The sequence below is a fragment of the Gopherus evgoodei genome, chromosome 1 (assembly GCF_007399415.2).
Source record: "Gopherus evgoodei ecotype Sinaloan lineage chromosome 1, rGopEvg1_v1.p, whole genome shotgun sequence".
In the NCBI taxonomy this organism is placed as follows: domain Eukaryota; kingdom Metazoa; phylum Chordata; order Testudines; family Testudinidae; genus Gopherus; species Gopherus evgoodei.
Genome location: NC_044322.1, coordinates 137,043,315 through 137,057,450, shown reverse-complemented (window position 1 = coordinate 137,057,450; position 14,136 = coordinate 137,043,315).

Genomic DNA, 14,136 nt, shown 5'->3' with positions numbered 1-14,136 from the left:
ATCATGCTTGTTTCCACTGGTACAGTAGATAATGATATGAATAATGTAATTTTGCTCTTTTACTATGACACCACTTTCTGTAATGCTTCCACTGGTCGGTATCTGTATCCTGTCCAATCCTGCTGTGGGTTACAAAGTTCTGTGCATGTTCAGTGAGAGTACTGTGTAGCTGTCCATTATAATACACACTCCTCGAGCCAACTGCCCACTCCACACCTTTACATATGACTTTTTGCTATGAACTGCACCTGATGTAACAAGAAGCCTCACCTCATCTCTGTTGTTCAACCCATCTTGTAGTATAATTTTTCCTCTGGCATAATTTCTGCCACTCAATTAGATTTTTTTACTATGGCCCATAGAGAGAGATTCAATGTGTACACACTCTCTCTTTCTCCAGGCCCTGTCTTCTTTCTTGCTGCTTTCCTATTTGCAGTCGGTGACTTTTATAGCCTTCTTCCAAAACTCATGATTGTATGCCTTGCTGTCATGCAGATTGGTCTCTCTAAGGTTTGCTGATATCTGAGTTTTTGGCATCCCACTTGGTCGTCTTCCGTTCACAGTCATTGCAAGGGCCATCCTACTAATATAACTCTCAGGTCCCTGTTGGTCACATTCATACCAATGCAGCCTAGCTTCTCTCAACTTGTCTTCAACTGGGACAATTGGCATTAGGACCTCACAACCTCATTTTTTTTTCCTGTCACAGAGTGTCCAACCATTTGACCATCTCAACATCTTCATTTCCATGGTAGAGAACATGAAAATTTCCTTTCTTGTGGTTGGTGAAATCTTTATGTGCATTAGGATGGGCTGAATTACGGTTTTATACACTCTACCTTTTAACTTTATTGACCTCTTTTTATCACAGAGAACTGGGATCAGCTGCCACCATTTGCACCAAGTAGCTTTGGTATAATGCCAGGCATCACTCAAGAGGGCAGCATTGTTAGCAACCATTGATCCTAGGTATTTAAATTCTTTCATTCTTCTAAGCTCTCTGCCTGTGATATCCTTTATGGTGAATCCTCATCCCTCAGTTATCAAAGCCTCAGTCTTAGCAATGTTCACTCTAAGTCCTGCCTGCTCAAAACTGTGTTGGCACTGTTCAAAGTTGTTTTTTGCAGGGTCTCACGATCTTCCACATATAACTAAGTAATCAGTGAACCACATATTCCAATGTGGCTCCCTGTATATTTTCTCTTGTCACATCCAAGATGATCACAAATAAAAAAAGATTCAATACTGGAAATTCTCTGGTGTAACCGCATTAGATTTTGACTATGGTGGTTACTCCATATGCTTCTGGCATACCTCTCCCTTGAAAACTCCACTCAACTAATTGTCTTGCTACATGATTGTCTGCCACCTTTACATCCAAAAGACCGTGACCAGTTGCCATGTCTTTTCTGCGTGAGGATTCATAGAGAACATATGAGGTCAATTGTACTCCTGAGCATAAATCCATAGTGACCTTTCTAAATTTCAACTGTTCCACATGGACATTTTTCAATAATCTTTTCCCATATTTTCACAGCATGTGATATCCACTTAATTTGGCAGTAGTTAGCACACAGTGTAATATCTCCTTTGTTTAAAAATGGGCACCACACTTTTTTTTATACCTGTAAGCAGAGTCAGGATAAGCTCTACCCTGACATCTGGTGGAAAGAAGTTCAGAGAGTGTATTTGCATAGGTACGCCCACCCTATCCCAGACTCCCAAGCTGTGGGATTGCTTGGTGACAAATTGCTCACCCTCAGTTGAGTAGTACTGGCTAGACATGGGACATGGGTTCCAAAACCCAGAGAATTGAGAGAGGCTGGGGACAGGTATCTGTGCCTGGTGGTGCAGTCTCCTTGTGGAGCTAGAAGCACCAGTTGCACCCCCTCCTCTCTCCACTGTGGAATGTCAGAGTTGGTTTTTTTTATTCTCTCAAGAATCTAAATACAGGTTACTGAGCTGAATGCCCTTTGGGCTAATGGTGCACTAGCACTGGGGCTCCCCCACTAAGAGCTGAGATCACTAAGAGTTGAAATCACAAAAAGAGCTGAAATGACTGAGCTGAGAGCACTGAGCATTGTGCTAACTAGTGGGGGAGCCTGAAGATATGCTGTGGACAGAGCAGCTGGTGGAGTGGAGCAGTTGCGGGGATGGCTGGAGCGGATCATGGGACAGCTGGTGGCAGCAGAGCGGAGTAGCTGTGGGACGGGTGGCGCGGCCCACAGAGTGAGCAGAGCCGAGCAGTTTTGCAGAACAGCTCATGGAGCAGAGCAGCTGGTGGAGCGGAGCAGTTCCGGAGGACGGCTGGAGGAGCAGAGTGGAGCAGCTGGTAAAGCGGAGCAGTTCGTGGAGAAGGCGGAAGCAGAACCCACGGAGAGGCAGGGCAGTTGGCCCTGGACCACGTAAGGTGCCCCTTTCTACCCAGGCTGGGGGGGAGGGACCTCTACAGATAGACTCTCGAACTCTGGGGTGGCATTGACCAGAGACTTTTGGGTTGTTGGACTTTGGGGTGATTGGACTTAAAACCCTAAGCGGAAAAAGGACAGTGGCAAACGTACTTGGAGGTGGGTTTTTGTTTATGGTTTGTGTTATAACCCTGTTTGTGGTGTTTCTCCAATGGGATGCCACATTGATTCCTTCCTTTATTAAAAAAGATTTTGCTACACTCAGACTCCGTGCTTGCGAGAGGGGAAGTATTGCCTCCTAGAGGCGCCCAGGGGGGTGTGGTATGTGAGTGTCCCAGGTCACTGGGTGGGGGCTCGAGCCGGTTATGCATTGTGTTACTGAAACGGAACCCCTGGATACTGAACCCGGCCCTTGTTGCTGCCAACTAGAGGGGCAGAAGGGTTACATTTTTGGGGGCTCGTCCGGGATCCCTGGGTCAGTACCCCTCGCAAGCACTTGTTGAGTGTTCCACTGTATTGGGAAATAATTATGTTTATATTTTGAGGAAACTACTGTTTGTATAATGGCTAATATGTCGGGTTTGGTGGGCCCCAGTCCTGCAGCCTCTAGCTCAGGGGCGGCAGACTCAGCCTATGATTGGGCAAAAGCACTGGGGCATATATTGGACAAGATTGTGTTGGCCTATGCTACGTCGAACTCTTGTCGTAAGTTAAGGTTATTTGATGGGGAAGAGGAGTTTGAACTCTGGTCGGAGCATACTACTGAAATGCTGCGGGAGTGGGCCGTACCCGATGTAGAAAAGCGACGATGTCTAATAGAGAGCCTTAGTGGCCCAGCATTAGATGTAATTCGCACCCTGAAGCTCACTGACCCTGAGGTCAGTGTGAAGGACTGCCTAGAGGCCCTTGATAATACCTTTGGGAGCGTAGAGGGCCCTGCGGACAGTTACTGTAAATTCATTAATTCCCGACAGCAAAGGGGTGAGAAAATTTCAGCCTATATACAGAGGCTGGAGAGACTACTTCAGAGAGCTGTTATGAGGGGAGCAGTGACTGCTGAGCAGATGGATCAGACCAGACTGGCTCAAGTTGTAAGAGGGACTCAGTATTGGAACCCGATCCTACTTCATCTCCGACTAAGAGAACGGCAGGAACATCCCCCAAGTTACTCCCAGCTGATAAAGGAGGTCAGGGAAGAAGAAGAAAGGCAGGCAGCCAGCGAGTGTTGGGAAGCCCAAACATTGGAACGAGCCAGTACGACGCCACCGCCAATGGCCAGTGTACTGATGGTGAGCACCACAGAGGAACTTGCCCAACAAATGCAGGTCCTGACAGAACGGATAGCTGAGCTGCAAAGCATCATTGACCAAGCTAAGACTTCCAGGAATAAGGAGCCTCAGACTGTGATGATAGAGAAGTCAGTATCTAGAGTCACCGTCCCACCTCGCCGAATGGAGAAAGGACACTTCTTTTGCTACCGGTGTGGTCAGGATGGGCACAGTGCTGCTAACTGCCATAAGGAAGAGAACCCCTCCTTAGTGTATGAAAAGCTGAGGATCAGTTGGGAGAGATCCAGTAGCTGCCAGAAGGTCCGGGGACGGAGACCACCTAGGCCTAGAGGATTTGAAGATTCCCCCAGAAGAGACCAACCAGCTGGGATCCCTGCAGGACTGATAGGGCCTCGAGCAGAGGTCATGGTGAGGATTGAAGGGGCGGAGTGTAAAGCCGTGCTTGACACTGGATCTCAAGTGACTATTATATTTCAGTCATTCTACCAACAGATGCTTAGGCACCTGCCCATACAGCCACTGACTGGCATTGGTCTGTGTGGCCTCAGCATGGATGAATACCCTTATCAGGGCTATGTCATAGTACACCTGGAATTCCCAGAAGAGATTGCTGGGGTAAGACAGGAGGTGGACACTGCAGCTTTAATATGCCCTGACCCCAAAGGAGCCTCTGATGTGTCTGTGCTAATAGGGACCAACTCCAGCCTCTTTAGGATACTGGCCGATTACTGCAGACAGCGAGCAGGAGACCAATATCTGAATACCTTGGTGATACACACACACACTGTGCCGAGGCTTACAGAAAAATTGAGGACACGAGAAAAGTGATGCCTGATTTGCCAGTCGGAGCACTGAGGTATGAGGGCCCAGTCCCTTTAGTGGTGCCTGCCATGTCAGAAAAGGAGGTGATTGTCAGGAGTACCTGCCTAAAAGGCAGTAAGGGAACATTAGCTGTGGTAGAGCAGCCAACCAAGGGAGGGCTCCCAGAAGGAGTGCTGGTTCTCAGCGGAGTCATAACCCTACCTGCTGAAGCCCAGGAGGAGGTGACGATACTGGTTGCTAATGAAACACGCTGTGATGTGTTTGTAAAACCAGGGCAGAAGATTGCAGACATTTTTGAGCCTGAAAGCGTTGTGAGACCCCAGTGTGAAGATGAAGTTCCAATGATAGATCCTGCGAAGTTTGACTTCGGAGACTCACCGCTGTCTGAGGAGTGGAAGGATTGCCTGAGGAAGAAGCTTTGCGAGAGATCCAAAGTGTTCTCACTACATGAGTGGGACGTGGGATGTGCAAAGGGAGTGGAACACCATATCAGGCTACAAGATCCCCGACCCTTCAGGGAGAGGTCTAGAAGGATTGCCCTCTCTGAGATGGAAGACGTGCGCCATCATCTTCAAGAGCTGATCGCGAATGGTATCATCACAGAGTCACGAAGCCCCTATGCCTCACCCATTGTGGTCGTTCGTAAGAAGAGTGGAAAAATCCGGATGTGTATTGACTACCGCACCCTAAACAGGCGCACTACAGTTGATCAGTACACCATGCCTCGAGTACAAGATGCCTTGGACTGTTTGCTGGGTAGTCAGTGGTTCTCTGTGTTGGATCTTCGGAGTGGATACTACCAGATCCCTCTAGGTGAAGAAGATAAGGAGAAGACAGCCTTCATCTGCCCATTAGGGTTTTATCAGTTCGAACGCATGCCCCAAGGGATTTCTGGAGCACCTGCCACATTTCAACGTCTTATGGAAAAAGTCGTGGGAGACATGAATTTGCTGCAGGTGTTAGTTTACTTGGATGACCTGATTGTGTTTGGAAGAACCCTGGAGGAACATGAAGAAAGACTTCTTAAAGTGCTCGACAGGTTGGAGGCATACGGTTTGAAGCTTTCAATTGATAAATGCCAGTTCTGCCAAACCTCAGTGAAGTATGTAGGTCACATCGTGTCCCAAGAGGGTGTGAGTACTGACCCCGATAAAATAGAAGCACTCACTACCTGGCCACGTCCCATTAACTACAGAGAACTCAAGACGTTTCTTGGATTTAGTGGTTACTACCGCAGATTTGTGAAGAACTATGCTACGATTGTAAAACCTCTGAATGATCTTACCAGGGGATACCAGTCCAACAAGAACAAATCTAAGACTCAGAATAAGCGGAGGCCTCCAAAGCCGCCTTTGCAGAGACACTATGGCCCCTTCGAACCATTTGGGCCGCGATGGGATGAAAGATGTGAGAGAGCTTTTCGAGAAATCATTACTCGCTTAACTCATGCTCCCGTCCTAGTCTTTGCTGACCCAAGCAAACCGTTTATCCTGCATACTGATGCCAGTTTGGAGGGTCTGGGAGCAGTACTGTATCAGGAAGTGGAAGGCAAACGCAAACCGGTAGCCTTTGCCAGCCGAGGACTGTCTGACAGTGAAACTCGCTACCCCATCCACAAGCTGGAGTTCTTGGCCTTGAAATGGGCCATCACTGAGAAATTCCGAGACTACTTGTACGGTGCTCAGTTCCAGGTGTGGACAGACAACAACCCACTGACCTATGTGTTAACAAGTGCTAAATTGGATGCTACAGGCCAGAGATGGGTGGCCGCCTTGGCTAGCTATGAGTTCAGCATTCAATACCGATCAGGGAGGAGCAATGTAGATGCAGATGCCTTGTCCAGACGTCCGCAGGCACCTGATGTCGCTGTGATACCCACGGATGGCGTGAGAGCTATTTGCAGTGTGAGTCGCCGAGAGCCGGAGTCCCCTGAGAGCCTTCATGGATGTGTTGCTGAAGCTTTGGGCCTACCCCCTGAAGGCGTGCCTTCTGCTTCAGTGAACTATATTGCTTTGGACCAATCTCCCTTGCCCATGCTCAATACGGCTGACTGGCAAGAGGCCCAACTACAAGATGCTGACATTCGTGATACACTACTTGCCAAAAGAGAGGGGCGAGGCCCAGCTGAGGTTGTCCCACCTACCCCAGAGGGCAAACTACTATTGAGAGAATGGACCAAACTAAAACTGATTCAGGGAGTGCTACACCGCACGACCACAGACCCTCTACAAAAGCAACGGAATCAACTAGTGCTGCCAAAAGATTACAGAGCCCTGGCCATGAGGGCCCTGCATGATGACTTTGGACATTTAGGGATGGAGAGGACCCTGGAACTTATCCGCAGTAGATTCTATTGGCCACGGATGGCTGAAGATGTTCGCCGGAAATGTGAGACCTGCGCGCGATGTGTGCAAAGGAAAACTCTGCCCACGAGGGCTGCATATCTGAAGAACATCACCAGCAACAAACCTCTGGAGCTGGTTTGCATTGATTTCTTGTCTTTAGAAGTGGACAAGAGGAATATTGGGAACATCCTAGTAGTGACCGACCATTACACGCGATATGCGCAGGCATATCCCACACGTGATCAGAAGGCCACTACCGTCGCTCGAGTACTATGGGAAAAATATTTCTCAGTTTATGGATTCCCAGCCCGGATACACTCGGATCAGGGACGAGACTTTGAGAGTCACCTTCTGAAGGAGGTGCTGAGGATAGCAGGAATTAAAAAGTCAAGGACAACGCCTTATCACCCACAGGGTGACCCTCAGCCAGAGAGGTTCAACCGAACCCTTTTAGATATGTTAGGGACTTTGCGGCCAGAGCAGAAGGCAACCTGGAGCCAACATGTCGCATTTCTAGTGCACGCCTACAACGCCACAAAGAACGACGCTACGGGAGTCACCCCATATCTCTTAATGTTTGGGCGAGAACCAAGATTACCCATAGACCTGTGCTTTGGTGTATCCGAGGATGGAGATAGCTATGAAACTCACCAGCAATATCTATCCCGTCTACGAGAAAAGCTGCGGGATGCTTATCACTTAGCTACATCTGCAGCTCAGAAGAATGCAGGCCGCAACAAACATCGATATGATGCTAGGGTGCGTCTGCAAGAACTCCAGCCAGGGGACAGAGTCCTGCTGCGAAATTTGGGTATTGCTGGCAAGCACAAGATAGCTGACAGATGGAAGGCAATACCTTACTTAGTGATGGAAAAGCTAGGAGACCTGCCGGTCTACAAGATCAAACCTGAAGAGGGTACAGGGCAGACCAAGACCGTGCACAGAAACCTTTTGCTCCCTGTGGGGGAATTGGTAGGCAGCCCTTATGAGATTGGCCATAACCGGGCAACTGGGCAGAACAAAGGTGCTGTGCCAAAGCCGCCTTCCAACGTGGACAGCCGGCTCCCTGCAGCTAACCTACCCCTACTCAGCACATCTGAGAGTGAGTCTGAGGAGGAAGACACAACCATGGTGTATCCTGGGATGAAGACAAGATTTCAGTCTCGATCCGCTGAATCAGAAGAGAGCACATCCTCTTCCGCCCTAAACCCTATGGCAGAAGTATTTAGGCCCATTCCTGACATCCCTGAGCCACTGGTGGGACCCCCGTGTAATGACTTATACAGACTATTGGACAGTGGTGACATACAGAGGGAGGATGTCCAGAGCACCTGCGACCCTCCACTGTTAGAACTAGAAATGCAGGGGCCTATGCCAGTACCCGAGGGGAACTCACAGGAAACTTCCCCATCCGTCACTCAAGAGGATGTCCCCCCTACCATAGCAACAGAGATTCTCAATAGGCGAGACAGGGTAATAAGACCAGTGAAACGGTTAACTTACGATGCACCTGGGGTGATTAGTGAGGAGCCTATACATTTAGCACACAGGTTTGTGAAAGCTAAAGTGGGCTAACTAATGCCTTTTGGAGGGGACCAATAAGTTGGTATAGTAGGGAATGTGATTTGTCGGGACGACAAATTCTTGGCTGGGGGGAGGATGTAAGCAGAGTCAGGATAAGCTCTACCCTGACATCTGGTGGAAAGAAGTTCAGAGAGTGTATTTGCATAGGTACGCCCACCCTATCCCAGACTCCCAAGCTGTGGGATTGCTTGGTGACAAATTGCTCACCCTCAGTTGAGTAGTACTGGCTAGACATGGGACATGGGTTCCAAAACCCAGAGAATTGAGAGAGGCTGGGGACAGGTATCTGTGCCTGGTGGTGCAGTCTCCTTGTGGAGCTAGAAGCACCAGTTGCACCCCCTCCTCTCTCCACTGTGGAATGTCAGAGTTGGTTTTTTTTATTCTCTCAAGAATCTAAATACAGGTTACTGAGCTGAATGCCCTTTGGGCTAATGGTGCACTAGCACTGGGGCTCCCCCACTAAGAGCTGAGATCACTAAGAGTTGAAATCACAAAAAGAGCTGAAATGACTGAGCTGAGAGCACTGAGCATTGTGCTAACTAGTGGGGGAGCCTGAAGATATGCTGTGGACAGAGCAGCTGGTGGAGTGGAGCAGTTGCGGGGACGGCTGGAGCGGATCATGGGACAGCTGGTGGCAGCAGAGCGGAGTAGCTGTGGGACGGGTGGCGCGGCCCACAGAGTGAGCAGAGCCGAGCAGTTTTGCAGAACAGCTCATGGAGCAGAGCAGCTGGTGGAGCGGAGCAGTTCCGGAGGATGGCTGGAGGAGCAGAGTGGAGCAGCTGGTAAAGCGGAGCAGTTCCTGGAGAAGGCGGAAGCAGAACCCACGGAGAGGCAGGGCAGTTGGCCCTGGACCACGTAAGGTGCCCCTTTCTACCCAGGCTGGGGGGGAGGGACCTCTACAGATAGACTCTCGAACTCTGGGGTGGCATTGACCAGAGACTTTTGGGTTGTTGGACTTTGGGGTGATTGGACTTAAAACCCTAAGCGGAAAAAGGACAGTGGCAAACGTACTTGGAGGTGGGTTTTTGTTTATGGTTTGTGTTATAACCCTGTTTGTGGTGTTTCTCCAATGGGATGCCACATTGATTCCTTCCTTTATTAAAAAAGATTTTGCTACACTCAGACTCCGTGCTTGCGAGAGGGGAAGTATTGCCTCCTAGAGGCGCCCAGGGGGGTGTGGTATGTGAGTGTCCCAGGTCACTGGGTGGGGGCTCGAGCCGGTTATGCATTGTGTTACTGAAACGGAACCCCTGGATACTGAACCCGGCCCTTGTTGCTGCCAACTAGAGGGGCAGAAGGGTTACATACCATTATCCAGTATATTCTCTTTCTTAAGAATATCATTGAATAGACTTGACTCCTTCCCTTCCCAATGAATTCAACGTCTGCACTAGGACATCATCTGGCCCAGTTGCTTCTATTTTTTCATTTTCCTAAATGTCACTATAGACTGCATATAGGAGGAAGAGGCTACCATGCCTTGGTTCAGCTTACATGTTCTTGATTCCTCCCCTGGGTGGTTCTTATTCATCATTCTTTCAAAATAATCACTCCAGACTTTGATTGTCACCATTCATTTGCAATTTGTCATGTTCATTTCTAATATAAATAAATTTGTTCATATCCCATCTCATTTCCTTTCTCATCTTAGTGAGTTTGCAAATGGTCTTTCCTACCTCAGAGCTTCCTAGTCAGCTATATATCTCATCACAACCCAAATTTTTAGCCATCTCAACATTTCCTTTGGCCTTATTTTTTCACCTCCACATACACCATCTTATCACTGTTCAAGTCACTGGCATGCCATTTTTTTAAAGGTTATCTTTTTCTTCTCAATGAATTCTTTAACTTGAGGATTCCACAACCAGTCTCCTTTATTATCCTTCTCGGGACTGGTTTCATCAGTCCTAGGACTTCGTGTGCTGTTTCCAACAATGATAACTTTAGTTTGTACCAGCTATCCTCCATCCATCCCTGTGTGTAGTCTGGAAGCTTGCACATTATTTCTTTAAATATTTTTTATTCCGATATTTAAGTTTCTACCTCTTGGATCTCTCTGAGTCTAGGGGTTCAGATGTTTCCAAGGTCTCTGCATTTTGAAGTCCATAAGAAGAAGTCTGTGCTGGTTCACAATGTACTTACTGGGTATTACCTTACAGCTGATTATTCGTGATCTATCACTTCTTCTTGTTTAAAAGAAATCAATTGGGACTTGTGTCCTCCACTGGCATAATTGAGGTGGCTTTCCCTCTTCTGAAAGTGTGAGTTTACAATTATCATGTCCAGTGCCGGAAAAGTCCATAGGACCACTTATCCCTCAGAGTTTCAGGTTCCAATGCCATGCCCTCCAGGGATTGTTTGTATCCAACCTTCAGAGTCCCAGTGTGCATTTAGGTCTTTTCCAGTCATTATCTTCTTGTTGGGTGGTATGTTTCCAATAAGGCACAACAACTCCTCAATGGAAAAGCTCCTCTTTTACCTTCTGACCCTCTCCTAACTGTGTTGCATACCCACTTACTATATGGATAGTTACTACTTCCCAACACAGTTTAACACTCATCAGTCAGTTCAATCGTCTGGTAACTTCTAACATTATTTCAGAGACAGTAAAGGCAGAGAGATAACGGAGCCACCATATGCAGAAGCATGTTTTGCCGAGGCCTCAGACACCCTCCCGGACTGGACTCCAGAGTCAGTGCCCCTGCGAAAAGGGGCTGACAAGCAGCAAGGGCAGCTTCAGGCCCTGCTGTTGCAGGCACTCCAGACCCAACAGAGACAGTGGGAGATACAGGAGTCCTTGTGGGTCTATATGGCCCAGCTAGCTAAGCAGCAACTCTATATACTTAAAGTGCTGTGAGAGGGGGTCAATAGAGGCTGCAGCAAGCAAAAGGGGAAGCAACACATCAGAGCCAGGAGGCCAGTGGCGGGGTTAAGTGAATGTTATACCTGTAGGCAGCAAGGAAACAGGAAGGGAGACTGCCCCTATTGGGATGAGGGACAGAAGCCTCTCCCAGAGAGTGGAAAGAAGCAAGAGCCCAAGAGAGTCCCACTTGTGAAGAGAACAGGAAGGGGGTGAGCATGTTGGACCTGTGGGCAGCAAGGGCACCTATAGAGGAAGTGCCTGAACAATAGGTGCAGGGTCAAAACTAGCCTAGGGAAGGGGCTGAGCAAGGGAAAGACAATGGCAGGCCAATGGCCAAGAGGAGGCTAAGAGGTTGCTTTCAGTGCCACAAGGAGGGCCATATGAATAGGCATTTCCTCCTTAGGTGAAGGCGGGGTAGAAAAGGGGTGCCCAGAGGGCAAGCTGGGTCAGAGACTGCCAAGATGGATGTGGCAATGATGACTGTGACCTGGTGGGGGGCTAGCTCCCACACCCAGCAGAGGGTAGTAGGGAGGTAGTGAATAACATGACTGGGACAGAGAGGACTCAGACGGACAAGGGAACCCACACAGGAGCAGGGCAGGCTGTGATAGGGACTCAGACCCTGGAGAAAGGAGGCAGATTGCTGGTCCTAGTGGAGAACCTGAAGCAGAAAACAGACATTCTGTGGGCACAGCTGCGTGGGAAGTAGGGAAGGTTATATTACTGTCCCCAAGGCACTTGGTCTTGAGGGGGAGGATGTGTGGTGGGGTGTCTGCCCCACACTGGCTGGGTTATTAGAGTCCTAGAAAGGCTGCACAGGAGACAGCCAATTAGAGATGGGCTGTGAGGAGCAGCCATTCAGGGCCAGGCAGGCCCATATAATTAGGGCTGCAGGGCACAGCAGCTTCAGTTGCTCCCTGGAGCTCAAGGAGGGAGGACTGGCTGCCTTTCAGGAAGAAGAAAGCTAGCATATTAGACAGATCAGTGCTGGGCAGAATCAGGGGAGTGAAAGCAAGCTCCTGGCTGACTGCTAAGACTTGTATGGTGAGTCCTGGAGATAAGGGTGGAGAAGGTGCTGGGTCTGCAAGGAAGTGGCACAGGGAAGTAGAGAGAGGTTGGAGGGGATGCAGCACATGGCTCCCATCTACAGGGTTCCTGGGCCAGGACCCAGAGAAGCACATGCATTCTTCAGCTGAATAAAAATCTTTTTGCTGATTCAGATTACAGAGGAGAAAAGGATGGGGAAAACCCCACATAGACAGCACCAGGGTTGAATTAGAATGTTTGGGCCAAATTTTTTCCTCTTGCAATTTCAATGATGTTAGTGGAGTTACACTAAGGAAGAATGTGGTCCTTTATGTGACTACTCTGTGTGCACCAGAGCAGAAACCCTGTCAGGTTATGTTGAAGTTGACCCTCATAGTACCCATTTACATAATTTTACTCCCTACACTTATGAGTACATCTATCATACAAGATGAAAGCCCCATTATGGTAAAATTAAAGTATCTGAATTGCTGGTTTACTCTTCAATGATGCATTAAAAAGTCTCACTAGGAATTTCATTCTACAGGAACTGAGCAGCTTCCTTTTAAATAACTCTCTCTTCCAAAAGGTTAGAAAGTTGATATGATAATTAGGCAGAGATAGTAAAAGTTCATAATTTGGTAACTAAGTGCTCAAAATCTATTTCCTGAATAAAATCTGTCAAAGACGATCTCTGTTTGGTGCATCATCTATATGTATATATATCTGCGATACTTACTAAAGATGGCACCAGACGCTTCAAAGTATAACGAAGTTTGACATTTGATTAAGCCCAGAGATACTGATGACAGAGAAGAGTGAGGTCTGTTCTAAATAAGGTCTTCTGTTTCCTGAAGTACTGAAGGAATGACAGATAGGATCGTATATTCCCTACTGTGAATTCCAGGAGGCGGGAAGGAAACAGGGCTTCATTCCTGCTTTTACAAGCAAACCACCACATAAAACACCATGTTGCACCAATTGTATTAGACCAATAAAAACCAGCAGGATCTTATTAAAGGGGACAAGGCAAAGATGCCACATTTATTATTATAACAATTTATGACTAATAACTAATATCTTAATTCTTATACTCACACATTATACCTATTACCCCCCCCCACACACACACACATTTACATTATACCTAATACCTATACACACACACACATTCACACACACACATCCACATTCATTAGGTGTTCTGCAGCTGCTGCATAGTTACCAGTCCTGAAGATAGCTTAAGTTTATGGCTTGATTTTGCAGCTTGGGTTCGTAGCTTGTGGCAGCTAACTGGCCAGGAAAGCTGGGCACAAGGCTGAGCTGGATCTCTGTTGGGCAGGCACCGATGTTCTTCCATGTTGGCAGCAGAATGTTACCCAGAGTTTCTCATCTCACCCTTCTTTTTTATAGGCTTTTAGTTTTGGATTCAAAGTCTATAGGTCTTGCTGTGTCACGCTGCCTCTGGGTTTAGATTGATCACCCATCAATTGCAGGCGTGACTTTCAGCCTTGGACCTGGCTTTGATCTTCCTTCTGTTGTTCTGTTGTCCTTTTCTTTTTAGGGTGGATGCTTCTTACTTTGTTTAGGGGTGTTGTCTAGGTCTTCAGCCGTTGGTATTTGAACTTTATCTCATCAGGACAGACTGGGGCTGGAGGTTGATTCCATCATTCATACATACCTCATTCACACATCTAAACTAAACTAATAAGATTACAGCAGGGTTTGCAAAAATGAAGGTTGGAGGAAGCTTTTACAAAATGGAGTGAGTGTTTTAAAATGGGGTTTGAATTATAATA